The following is a 14,820-nucleotide window of genomic DNA, read 5'->3' as shown; positions in this document are numbered from 1 at the left end:
ATTATTTAGCTAACTTCCGCTATAGGTACAACCTAAAAAAGCACCGGACGCTCCACTCACGTGCGTAATTCCACCCTTCGGGGAACGGCAAAAGCTCCGAGGGGATGACGTAGACCGTCCGGGCCCGGACGAACCAACCGGCCCATTCTCAACCCCCCTGCTCTTCGTCACCGACAACAAACGACGGGGATGAACGACACTTCAGGGTTAGCAGGCCCTGATTATGAAAGGGCCGATACAGCCGGATGAGGTGATCGAGCGTAAATTCGAGATCGGCCTTCTCCGCAAAGAACCTCATCATCAGCACCACCCGCCAAAACAACGGATGTATCTGCGCCAAAGTGACCCAATACTTCAAGCAAAAATCAAGCACGACCTTATCGAGGGGGCCAAACGCGAAAGGATACAGGTATACACTCAAAAATTCGTCAGCGGAATCTGTAACGTTCGCTGCCGGAGGAAGCACCTGCAGCGCTACCCCCTCACTCCATCCGCAGTATTTTCTCACCATCTCTGAATGCTCCCATCTTATCAAAGAAACCGTCGTCAGAACGAAATCCCTCAGCTCCCGAGCGCCGGGAACAGCACTCTCCGCTCTCGGCCATTCGCCGCCCCTAAAGTGGTTGCCATGGCTACGGTACATACCAAACAGTATCAAAGCAAAGGACGCGCACAAAAACTTCTTGCACCTAGGGAAATAAGGAACCCATGCCAAAAGCAGGGAGAAACAGATACCATCTAAAATAAGTGGAAGCCCTGCGAAGAAGCCTGAAGCCTCCCCTTATGTGAATAAGAAAGACAATGTTTCGCCTGCCGGAGTCAGCCCCGGGAGTACACGATGTCTATATAGTCCGATGGGTATGATATCCGACCCGGAAGTTTATCCACTCCGACAAAAACCCAAGACTCAAGGAACCGCCCACATTAATCTCCGAGCTCGGGATGGCATCCGCCTCGAGGATCCCCACCAAAAGAGAACCAGAATTTGTGAAGCCTTTCATGCTGTCACTCAAGATGCAAGGAGCTCCAATCGCGAAAGTCCGTTGTAAAGTTTCGATAGCGTGGCCTAAGCATAGGCAAAACCGCTCAGCAAAACCTATCTCTACAATATTCTAAAGGAAGTTGTTCCACATCGGAAATCAAAAAGGGACCCGCGGTACCCAAAGCCGGCCTCCATCCAGGATAAACATCCTCAAAGGCCCCGAAGTCAAACGCATTATCTCCATGCGATTCAGAAGGCTAGGCAGCCCAGATCTGATCAATCAACCAGGGTTGCCCGAGGAACAACGATGGCCTCGAAAGGGAGCCGTGTCGGCAGTAAGGAGTCTGGAGTGAGGGCTCGCACCCCCAGCCTAAGTAATAGAGGTCCGAAAAGTATTAAAAGGGCATTCAAGGTTGGCCTCGAGGGTATAAAAACATGCAGTTACTCGGCACAAATCAAAAGCAGAAATCAAAAGGATATGTTCATATTCATAAAAATTCATGTACAACAGCCCCTGAAGGGTCATGACATACGTTTACAAAAGCCCTCGAAGGGTCATTACATACAATTGCTAAGGCCTACGGAAGTCTACCCCTACAGCGAAGGAACGGAAGGATGTACATGTGATGAAACCCGGAAGCCCAGTCCGCCCTCGAGGGTGCATCTCCGGTATCAGCATCCTCGAGCATCACACCCTCGAGGGTGATCCCTTCGACCTCCACCTCCTCTAGGTTCCCAGCTCAATCCCTCAAGGGATTCCCGCCAGAGGAGATGGAGAAAATGAAAAGGAGGAGACACAAAGGAGGCAGAGAAAAGAGACATAGCCCGCCAAAACCAAAAATTGGAGATTCGGCGGGCCTCAGCCTCAACGACCGAGAAGGCCACCTTATCCCTCGGGAGAGAAAGATCCCTAAGGATGAGGTGCCACACCAAGCCCGGGTGGAAGAGTGAGCAGCGGTGCATAATCCGAACGACTGTCTACATAAGGGGGAGGCCGATTCCCCGTCCATCGCCACCTCAGGCCAACGGCAGCAGCAAACACCAGCATACCAATGACCATGGTGGGACAACGCGCTTATGCTCAACTAAGGGACGTCTCGACGAAGGGCCATGGCACAACTTAAGGAAACTCCTCCTAACGATCTTGAGGCCATAAGCCCCAAGCATGATGTTCAAAGGCAGAAGAAGATGACAAGAAGGAATAGGCAAAGCATGCCGATGAAGATACTGGGATAGGAAAAACAACGCCAAGGCACCCCATTTATAGAAGGCAGCAACACGGTCGTCGAGGCTCTGGAAAACTGATCGACGAATGAAATTATTGCATCCTTGAAAAACCAAATCGACGGCAGCACTTTTTACCTTCAAAAGCGGGAGTGGCAGAGTATTGAGAAGGAGTCTATGAGATATGCCATCTATCATGAAAAATTACGCCACGACGCGGATCGCCAATGCACTATCGCCATAAGGAGCTCAAGGAGTCAATGGTCATAACCGTTTCCCATCGTTTCGTTCTGAGAAACGCGGAGACTATCTGTACGTGGTAAAATCAGAGGGCCCGATTTCCCACCATCAAGCCATCTCGGGGAGATACCTCGAGACCCCGAGAACATGAAACTACCTCGGGTAGATAGCTCAAGACCTAATGATATGAAGTCACAACTTAGTCCACTCCTGTGAGGCTTGTCGAGGTCCGATTCGAGGCCGAGATAAAGAGAAAAGGGGGAAGCCCCAAGACACGCGGTTGAGTCTGACAGAAGCAGCCTATCCCTAGCCTATGCTAGGTTGTCGAGTCAAGCCATCACATCTCCATATTTCATAAATTAAATATACATGTATTCCGAGTTTCCTCTCCTATATAAAGGAGACTTGCCCTACCTTGTAAGGGACTGATGTTGCTCCCACAATTCTACAAAGTGCAATAATATCTCTCTCTCTCTCTCTCTCTTTTCTTACAAAAGCTCATTGGTTCTCACTGATACTGAGGATACCTCGATATCCCTCGCCTCTATACGTGTTGTTCATTCTATATGTGTTCTTCATCGTACAAACTCAATTTCAGTTGTAAATAGCTTCGTTCGATTATATCTCTAGCTGTTAGATTACTCCCGAGTATCCCCGACAATCCGAGCTTGACCCCGAGGTCGACCTCGAAGTCTCAATCGACCAAGCTTACGCCCGGGTAGCAGACCCTTTGGTCCGCTCGTTACCTCGTTTATCTCCCCCCCCCCCCATCGTTAAAATTCATAATACTAGCATCATCTGCTCTAACAAACTAGCTTGGGAATAAATCACGTATTTTTAGAGTCCCATTTAATAAATTTAATTGTTGTTACCATTTTCACGGTAAACACTTGGATCTGCACACAAGGTGCAGGGAGTAATGTGAGTACGCCAACTCACTAAGTAATATGGGTAAATAAAGACTGAGCAGTAAGAAACACATAAAAACCACGTCATGAAATCTCAGTAAGTACAACATGCTTTCAAATCAGTATGTGAGTCAAATCATCTCGTGTTAAATCAAGTTTTCGGTAAAAATCATTGAAAATATCTTTCAACAGTTTTCAACAGAGGCTCAATACAATTGATAGTGAAAGCGATGAAAATCATAAACAGCCCCTTGGGCACAACATTACTCAAAAACAGCCCCTAGGGCATATCTCATATCACTTACTCAGGGTACCCGCGCTCACTGGGGGTGTGCAGATTCCGGAGGGGCTCCTAAAGCCTAAGCGCTATAATCCGGATTGACAACTCACGTGCTGCACGGACATCTCACGTGCTATAGTATCAATATCAGAATTTGCACGGACAACTCACGTGCTGCACGGACAACTCATGTGCTATACTCTCAATATCCTCATAAAATAGGCCCTCGGCCTCACTCAGTCATAAACCTCTCAAGCCACTCGGGATATCAGTAAAAACGGGGTGCTCAGCCCAAAATATCATTTTATGCATCAAAACGGAGTAGTAAAGACTGAGTTCTGATATCATTAAGCATAGCATGACTGAGTATAGATCTTAAATCAAAACAGTGAGAGGATAATAAGAAAAGGCCCCTAAGGGTCCAAACAGCTTTGGCCCAAGGCCCAAATATGGCATTCAGCCCAATTTATAGAAATTCCTTCTAAATCACATAAGTATCATATAGTTTCAGTCAGATATGCAACTTAATAGTTGCTATGGGATGGACCAAGTCACAATCCCCAACGGTGCATGCCTACGCCGTCACCTAGCATGTGCGTCACCTCAAAGTAGTGGAACGATGTGAAATCCAGGGTTTCATACCCTCAGGAATAGAGTTACATTCATTACTTACCTCAAACCGGTCAAATCCCTACTCTGCGACGCCCTTGCCTCTGGAATCGGCCTCCGAATGTCCCGAGTCTAACCAAAAGCAATACATGCAATCAATATAGGCCAATTAACCAATTCCATACAAAAAAATTATCAATTTAGACCAAAATCCTAGAATTCACCCAAACCCGGCCTCCGGGCCCACGTCTCGGAATCCGACAAAAATCACAAAACTAGAAACTCCGTTCACTCACGAGTCTATACATACCAAAATCATCAAAATCCGACATCAAATGGTCCCTCAAATCTTCAAATCAAACTCTCCAATTTCCAAGCCCTAACCCCTCAATTTCATCCCTAATTTTTACCAATTTCATGCTTAAACAACTGAAAATTACCATAATCACAAGTATTGAGCTCAAGTAACTTACCCCAATGAGTATCCCCTTGATTCCCTCTTCAAAACCCTCCAAAAAGCTCCAAGTCCAAACAAGAATGGTGGAAAATAACTCAAATTCCCGAGGGGTTCAATTTATACCTTCTGCCCAGGCATTTCCGCACCTACGGCCCTATTCTCGCACCAGCGCAACCGCTTCTACGGTCCAAACAACCGCACCTGCGATTTTCACTTAATTGCCCAAGATCGCTTCTACGGTCCATTCCTCGCACCTGCGGTCCAGCCTCAGCTTCCCAAATCCCGCATCTGTGGTCCTCTTCCGCTTCTGCGGCCACTGAACCTGCGATCCCCACTCCGCAGGTGCGGTTATGACAGCTGAAGGAAATCTTCAGCATTTCTTCAAATTCCATCCTTAATTCGTCAACCACCCAAAATTAACCTGAGGCCCTCGGGACCTCTACCAAACATACCAACAAGTCACATATCAACCTATGAACTTAGTCGAACCTTCGGGAACACTCAAAACAACATCAAACACCAAATCACCCTCGGATTCAAGCCTAAGAACTTCTAAACTTCCGAATTCCGCAAACGATGCCGAAACCTACCAAATCACCTCCTAATGACCTGAAATTTTGCACACACATCACAAATGTCACTACGGAGCTACTTCAATTTCCGGAATTTCATTCTGACCCCGATATCAACATTTCCACTTTCGATCGAGAATCGCCAAATTTCTATTTCGCCAATTCAAGCCTAATTCTACCACGGACCTCAAAATCACATTCCGGACGCGCTCCAAGTCCAAAGTCACCTAACGGAGCTACCCGAACAATCAGAATTCACATCCGAGATCGTTCACACATAAGTCAACATCCGGTTGAATTTTCCAACTTAAGCCTTCTCAAAAGAGACTAAGTATCTCAATTCACTCCAAAACCACTCCGAACCCGAACCAGCTAACACGATACGATGAAATACAACTTAGGAACACATAAGGCATCAAAAGTGGGAGAAACGGGGCTATAACTCATGAAACGACCGGCCGGGTCGTTACAATAGTTTATGCACAAATTAAAATAGGCTATTTAATTAACCGTTAAAATTTTAAAATAGTTAACTAACTGTAAAATTTGTGATATTGAGGCTTTTATCATCCTCTTTTACACTAATATATGGCCTCTTGAGAGCAAAGACTAAAATCACCCTAATTTTAGTAATATATTATAGTTTGAAAAGAAAATAATTAGCAATTGCTTTGTAAAGTTCTTAACATTAATAACCATCTTATAGTAGATGTCACACCTCCTTTTTTACCCCGGAAGGGGTATATGGGAGTTTTTTCAATTAAAGTGACAATAATCGAAACGGGATTATCTATTTAAGTTCAGAGTCGCCACTTGGGATAACTATATGGTGTCCCAAGTCACCGGTGTAAAATCCCGAATCGAGGAAATTTGACTCTGTTTTACAGTCCGCGAAACACAGAAATCCAGGTAAGGAATTATGTTAACCCGGGAGAAGGTGTTAGGCATTCCCGAGTTTCGTGGTTTTAGCACGGTCGCTCAACTATTATTAATTGGCCTAATTATCTGATTAATTACGCATTTTAAACCTACGTGCATTTTTCACCTTTTTAAACCGCTTTTAACATTTATGGAATTATTTTCTAGAACAATGCACGATGTCGTACACTTATCGTTTTGGCACGCATTGCAAATCGCATTACATGAAATGCACCCGCGATTTATAACGTATTTATTTTATTATTAAAATTATTCAAAGTTATGGTAGGGTCACATGAAATGCACACCCAAATTGAGATTTACGCATCGTGACTATGCCACGAGAACCGTACCCATGGCCACGATAATTTATTATTAATCGCGCCTAAAGCAAGCTACGATGTTTATGAATATTAACGGCCTAAGCATGCTCCTAACGAATATAGGCAAGTAACAAAGCAATAGACAATTAAAAGCTCATTTTCATAAACTTTAGCACCTGAGCCCCTTCAATCTAATTTAAGGTAGTTCAGTTGATGAATAGCAACCCAATTCTACATTGTGACAAAATCATGTTCAGCTATAACCAATTCGAGTAAACATACGAGCAGATAGCTAAGCGAGAAAATATGAAACTACGGAGAAACAATTACACAAACAACGGAATCATATCACCAAACAAACATTTAACATTAGGCTTGAATAAAATGGATAGAGGATGATAGAATTGGACCTCAACATGGCCGGAAAATTGGTTGTTTCACTGTTTTAAACTCAAAAATGCAACGAACCGCGGATGAAAACTCGAATTGGCACCGGAAACTCAACCAAACACGGATTCAAACCCACACTTTAATCACTGTTCACGACCTTAAACTCGGACAGCTCCTCGAACCTGAATCTCGAGCAGAACTCAGCAGGGAAACTGGAAACAAAGGCTGGACTCAATCGAGTTTCATAATCTTGAAACAGAACCCAAAGTAAGATAAAGATGCAGAATATTTTTTATTAGTTTTTCTGAAAAATCTGGTCGCAAACTAGTACTCAAACGAATTTTTTTCTTTTCTGATTGTTCATAGAAACACAACCAAAAGAGAGAAGAAGATCAATGATCTTCTTAAGCTTTCCCTTTTCGTCTCTGTTCGTATTTCAGCCACAAATCGATCCCCTCTTCCCCTAATGTTTCCCACTTTTTAGTCTCTTTCAGGTGAGGTTCGGCGGGTTTGGGGGGCGTGAGATGGCGGCGGTTTGGTGATGAAGAGAGGTGGGGCGTGGCTGACTTCTCTAGGGTTAGTGAAGGGTCTGTTTTCGCTGATGGAGAGGGGATGGATTTCCGGCGGATTTGGTGGCTGTTGCTGCTGGTTTTCAGCGAGTTCTGGCGGTGTGAGCAGAGGACGGGTGGAGGTCGTTTTGGTTGGTGAAGGTTTAGCGTCGCTGGTTGTTGTGTGTTCGACGTGAGGGGTGGTCGTTTTTGTGAGGGTGACGATAGCTCTCTAGGTTATGGGTGTGTGTATGGAGATGGAGATGAGGTCTTGGAGATCTAGGGTTTTTGGGTGTGAAGAAGATAAGGGGCTCAAGGTTTCTCTCTTGTGTATTCTTGCTGGAGATGAAAAATGGTTGAAGCTTTTGGTTTCTAGGGTTTCTTTTGACGAAAATGGCTGATGCCTCTAAGACTAGGTTAGGGGTTATTTTTAAGCTTCTTTCTAGGGTTTTAGGGGTATTGGGCTTGGCTTGTTATGGGCTAGGTCCAAAAATTAGGCCTAAAAATGGGTTGTTTGAGCCCAAATTTTATTCTTTCTCCATGAACGAGACTAAAAATACGACCTCATTTACTAATTAATCATACTTAAGTAACATAACTATTAAAATAAGACTAACCGTTAAAACAAACCTATTTTTGGTATTTTCAAATATCATATTAAATTAAAAACAAGGTACTATTTTTGTATATTTTTTTTAGTTTTACGAAAGGTATATAAACTAAAAGCAACTAAAAAGAAGAAATATTTTTGTAATTTTAATTTTTTGTGATAAAATAAAGTAAAAGAGTCAAAACTAATTGAAATAGCGATACAAGGCCTAAACTAAATATTTAAGCTAAAAATGTGTAAAATCTTGGGGAGGGTCAAAAATCACATGTCTACGGTAGAGACAATAAAATGAAAGCCATGATCGGTTTTGCCTAAGTTTATTTTAACGTGACCTATTTTCTTATTGGGTGGGTTAAATGGGTATAAGTGACACATCGTTAAATGAGTTTAATCATTTAAAATAGAATATTTTAACATGACATGACATGCCAAATAAGTGTTTTTTTATTATTCTGAGTCACAAAATAATAGTTGACTTTGTAGTCCCAAACCAAACAGAGTGACTTTCGTAGAATATTCACATAATTGGATGACCATCCAGAGAATTAACTCTATATACGGTTGAAATCGGGCTTGTCTACGACATGATCGATCGGGCTCGGAACATGAGGGACTTAAGATCGACCCCAATTCTAACCGGACCAGCCGAGGTGAGAATGTCCATCTTCAAGAACATTGAGTCTGTGATCCCGGAATTAACCCTGACCCCGAGCGAGCTCTAAGAAACATTGTTAGCGTAACCAACAGAAGACCGAAATATCTGTGACCGGTTGGATATTACAGCGGGAATCTCGGCACGTATCAATAAGGAACCGGCAATCAACAAATCAAGAGATTTTTACCTTTTATATAATTGTACCTAAAGTAGGATTCCTCTACTATATAAAAGGGATCTGATTATTCATTTAGACACACTATAAACGCACTCAGAAGCAATACACTGTTATTTTTCTCTTTAATCTCTTATTCAATTGTGTCTTGGTACCGATCGAAGTGCATCTTGTTCAAGGGTGGCTAATCCCCCAAGGATGTAACGTTTCAATTTGTGCGGTTTGAATTCACTTTATCATTATTTATTTCAATTGCAATTTAATTTATCGCTTTGTGTCAATTTGATCCATGTATCCTTAAAACCACTAACAAGTTCAGTTGTTATCCGATTTTGAGGGTAAACAGTTTGGCGCCCACCGTGAGGATAAGGATAATAGTGGTTATTTGATATAAATTTTCATAACACACACTGCTTTTACACTTGTTCTTTGAAGTGCCTCTAATTTCAGTTTAAAGCCCAAAATGTAAAACTCATAATTAGTACCCCTACCTGTTGATAATGAGTCTGGTCATCACGATGAAAATATCAACATAGCACCTGGTAATGAGGTACCGCCCGCTGATCCCATTGGAATTCCAATTGCGGACCGTTGGACGCTAACTCACATGTGGCTGTCAACACAAATCTGCCTACCGACCTCGAGAATAGCATCCGTGGTGGAGCCCGATCGGCAGAGCAAAATACTCAATATAATAGAGGAGACGAGATCAATTTATGGATGATCTTCGAAATGTTACAGGATCAACAGGCGGCGATAGCTCAGTTACAAAACCAAAGTCGCGTACCGAGCAGAGTGAAACCCGATCTGTCCTAGGAAGTCACCCGCAGGAATAAACCGGTCTTAGAGAGGTCGAATGGAAATGTGTCGGGGACTAACCCCGAGATCATAAAAATGCTCGATGAGCTAACAAAACGGATAGAATCAGGGGAGAAGAAAATCGAAGCAAATAAGGTGGAAACCTACAATTCCAGGGTCGACCAAATCCCGGGAGCGCCGCCGATACTGAAAGGCTTGGATTCCAAGAAGTTCGTGCAAAAACCTTTCTCTCCGAATGCGACTCCAAAGCTGAAACCTTAAAAGATTCTGCATGCCCGAGATTCCTATGTACAACGGAACGACCAACCTAAACGAGCATGTTACCTCCTACACATAAGCCATCAAAGGGAACAACTTGGAGGATGATGAGATCGAGTATGTCTTGTTGAAGAAATTCGGAGAGACCCTGTCAAAGGGAGCTATGATATGGTATCGCGACTTACCTCCTAATTATATTGACTCATTTGCGATGCTTGCAGAATCTTTCGTGAAAGCACACACCGGGGCTATCAAGGTCGAGACCAGGAAGTCGGGCCTTTTAGAAGTAAGACAGAAGGACAATGAGATGCTCAGAGAGTTCGTGTCCCAGTTGCAAATAGAACGGATGGACCTGCCATCGGTCGCTGATGATTGGGCCGTTCAAGCTTTCACCCAAGGACTCAATGTTCGAAGCTCGGTGGCTTCACAACAGTTGAAGCAAAATCTGATAGAATATTCGGTTGTTACTTGGGCTAACGTGCATAACCGGTATCAATCAAAAATCAGCATCGAAGATGATGAACTTGGGGCCCCTTCTAGGTCTGTTTATCCCGTCGAACCATTGACAGAGTCAAGATAGATATGGACCGTGAACCGAGGTCAAATAGTGATCGGTATCAGCCTTACAATGAAGATCGAAGAAACAGTGGGCCCAGGCAGAATTCTATGCGAAGTGAAAGGAGAAGTGATTGATGTTAGAGCAACCCGAGACTCATGAGCAAGAATGGTTTCGACAGGCTTATCGGGCCTAAGGAAGCACCAAGGTTATCGGGATATAACTTTAACGTCGATGCTACCACCATTGTATCAACTATCGGACGCATCAAGGACACCAAGTGGCCTCGACCTCTACAACCCGATCCAGCCCAAAGGGATCCTTACTAGATGTGCAAATATCATGGCACTCACGGCCACAAAATAGAAGATTGCCGACAGTTGAGAGAAGAAGTAGCCTGGCTATTCAACAACGGGCACCTTCGAAAATTCCTTAGTGATAGAGCCAAGAACCATTTCAAGAATAGGGATTCTGATAAACAGACGAAACAAAAAGAACCTCGACACGTCATTAACATGATCATCGGTGGGGTCGATGTCCCTCAAGGGCTGATGTTGAAACGTACCAGAGTATCCATCACAAGGGAAAAATGTACTCGAGATTACATACCGGAAGGAACCTTGTCTTTCAAAGACGAGGATGCAGAAGGGATCGTGCAGCCCCATAATGATGCAGTGGTAATATATGTACTCATAAATGAATCTCGAGTTAAGAGTGTGTTAATTGATCCAAGTAGCTCGGCCAACATCATCCGATCGAGGGTCGTAGAACAGCTCGGCCTACAAGATCAAATCGTGCCTGCAGTCTGAGTTCTAAACGGATTTAACATGGCATGTGAAACCACTAAGGTAGAGATAACATTACCAGTGAATGCCACCGGGATCATCTAGGAAACCAAGTTTTATGCGATCGAAGGAGACATGAGGTACAACACCCTGTTCGGGAGGCCATGGATCCACAATATTAGGGCAGTATCCTCGACTTTGCACCGATTCCCAACACCAAGAGGGATTAAAATAATCTACGGAGAGCAACCAGCCGCAAAAGGAAGGTTTGAGATCGAAGAGGCGATTCCGATATTACAATGACAAAGGGGCCAAGTTCGGCCACAAAGCAAGAAGATAAATAGCAATTACCGACATCAGCCCCGACACAACCGAAAAAATAGGGGACTGATGAAGACAATGACTACCGGGTTCCCAGGTCTTTTATATCCCCCGATGATTCCAACGCCACTAAATCGACGGTCGAGGAGCTGGAACAGGTCATATTGATCGAGCATCTACCCAGTCAAAAGGTATACCTGGGCATGGGGTCAAGTCCCGAGCTCAGGAAAAAACTCATTCAATTTTTTATAGCTAACGTAGATTGTTTCGCTTGGTCCCACCTTGATATGACAGGGATCCCGCCAGAGATAACCACTCACAAGCTAAGCCTGGACCTAAATTCCACCTGGTCAAGTAGAAAAGGAGACCCAGTCTGAGGTCAAACATGCTTTCATCAAGGACGAGGTATCTAAACTCCTTAAAATAGGTCCATTCGGGAGGTTAAATACTCGAATTTGTTTAGCAAACGTAGTGGTAGTTCTAAAAAAGGGAAAAAAATTAAGAATGTGTGTAGACTATAAGGATTTGAATAAGGCATGTCCCAAAGACTCCTTCCCTTTGCCCAACATCTATTGCATGATCGATGCCACGGTCGGCCACGAGATCCTCAGTTTTCTCGATGCCTACTCCGGGTACAACCAAATACAGATGAACCCGTATGATCAGGAAAAAAACCTCCTTCATCACTAAGTATGGCACATACTGCTACAACGTGATGCCATTCGGATTAAAAACGCAGGTGCTACTTATCAAGCCTAGTAAATCAGATGTTCAAGGAACAAATAGGAAAATCAATGGAGGTTTACGGTGACTATATGTTGGTTAAGTCCCTGCGAGCAAAGGATCATTTAAAATATTTGCAGAAAACCTTCAGCATATTGAAGAAGTATAATATGAATCTGAACCCGGAGAAATGTGCGTTTGGAGTCAGATCAAGTAAATTCCTCGGATTCATGGTATCTAACCAAGCAATCGAGATCAACCCCGACAAGATCAAAGCCATCAAATATATCACGATTGTGGATAACGTGAAGGCCCAGCAAAGATTAACCGAACGCGTAGCCACCTAGGGCGATTCATCTCAAGGTCCTTCGATAAGAGCCACCGATTCTTCTCAATACTGAAAAAGAAGAATAACTTTTCATGGACCCCGGAGCGCCAACGGGCCTTGGAGGAGCTCAAATGGTATCTATCGAGCCCATCGCTGCTTCACACGCTGAAGACAAACGAACAACTATACCTGTACTTGGCAGTATCGGAGATAGCGGTAAGTGGAGTCCTGGTCTGGGAAGAGCAAGGTTTGCAATTTCTAATTTACTATGTTAGTAGGACTGTAGGTGAGACCGAAACTAGGTACCCTCACCTAGAAAAATTGGTGCTCGCTTTTCTAAGTGCCTCTAGGAAGCTAAAACCATATTTTTAGTGCCATCCTATATGTGTTGTGACTACTTACCCATTGTGAAATGCATAAACCCGAGATCTCGGGGCGTTTGGCCAAATGTGTCGTGGAAATTAGCGGGTACGATATTGAATATCGACCCCGAAAAACCATTAAATCTCAAATTTTTGCAGATTTCGTGGCCGACTTTACGTTGGCCTTAGTGCCCGAGGTCGAAAGAGAGTTGCTGGTGAACTCGGGGACCTCTTCAGGAATCTGAACCCTCTTTACAAAAGGTGCCTCGAACGCAAAAGGGTTCGGACTTGGCATCGTATTGAATCTACCAATAGGCAATGTAATTAAACAATCTATTACGACTGTAAAAATTGACTAACAACGAGGCCGAATATGAGGCCATGATTGCAGGTCTTGAATTAGACAAAAGCTTGGGGCGGAGGTGATCGAAGCTAAGTGTGACTCCCTCCTCATGGTGAACCAAGTTAATGGGACATTTGAGGTCAAAGAAGAACAGATGCAAAGGTATCTGGATAAGTTGTAGGTAACATTACATCGGTTCAAAGACTGGACTTTGCAACACGTACCTCGGGATCAAAATAGTGAGGTCGATGCCCTTGCTAACTTAGGATAATCATTCGAGGATGACGAGTTCAACTCGGGGCCAGTTGTACAACTCATGAGATCGGTAGTGGTAAAAGACCATGCCGAGATAAACTCAACAAGCCTAACTTGGGATTGGAGGAACAAATATATAGAATATCTGAAGATCGAAAACTTTCCTCGGATCCAAGAGAATCGAGGGCCCTGCATACGAAGGCAACCCAGTTTAGCTTGTCCAAAGATGGAACCCTGTTTAGAAGAACGTTCGATGGCCCACTAGCAATATCTCTAAGGCTGGGAGATACCGATTATGTTCTAAGGGACGTTCACAAGGGCACTTGCGAAAATCATTCAGGCGCCGAATCATTAGTTTGAAAGGTAATCAGAGCCGGCTATTACTGGATCGACATGGAAAAGGACGTTCGCGCCCAACTCTAGTCCTAAAAAGGATAAGCGGTCACTGCAAATATAATCCGGTCTAAAAGACCGGAGTCGAATCCCACAGAGAACTAAGGCTTAGTTGTATCTGTTTAATATCACTAAGAAGACAAGATTGAACAATTTTCTAAATTATAAAGATTGAGATTTATATTTCTAACTAATTAACTAGCAAATACTACAAAGTGGTAAAATTATCAACTAACGAGACAAAGGGTTGGAGACTAAATTAAAGAGGTCCAGAGTTACGATTTCCCCAATTGTCGGAATCCTTCTAGCTATGTTCCCTACAATTTTGCCAATGTATTCTCTACTGATCGTGAGCACTTTAGATGCCGTAATTCTCTCTCGAGCAACTACAACAATTTACTAGACATATTCTTTCGAACTACACTAGTTGGCTTTATCTAACCGCTCATTATGACCACGTCAAGGCTTTGTTATTTCTAAACCTACCTTTAAACCCGCTGTATTGATTTCTCACATACGTTAGGAGTGACGTTGTTCAACAACCACCTAAATATATATCCTTTCTCAAGCAACACATAATAAATATGCACAGTCAATTGATGGCCATTCAATCAACACAATAAACACGTAGTTGAACAAGTAGAGAAATCCAACGACTCAATTATATAAAAACATAACAAAAATTTATCCTACAAAAGGTCTATCAAAACCCTAGATAACAAATTATTTATTCATAATAGTATGTAAAACTACAATACTAAAAGTCATAACCAACAACGAAAAATA

The sequence above is a fragment of the Nicotiana attenuata genome, unplaced genomic scaffold (genome assembly GCF_001879085.1).
Source record: "Nicotiana attenuata strain UT unplaced genomic scaffold, NIATTr2, whole genome shotgun sequence".
Lineage (NCBI taxonomy): Eukaryota > Viridiplantae > Streptophyta > Magnoliopsida > Solanales > Solanaceae > Nicotiana > Nicotiana attenuata.
The sequence above is the reverse complement of the archived record's forward strand: the minus strand, read 5'-3'. Positions refer to the sequence as shown.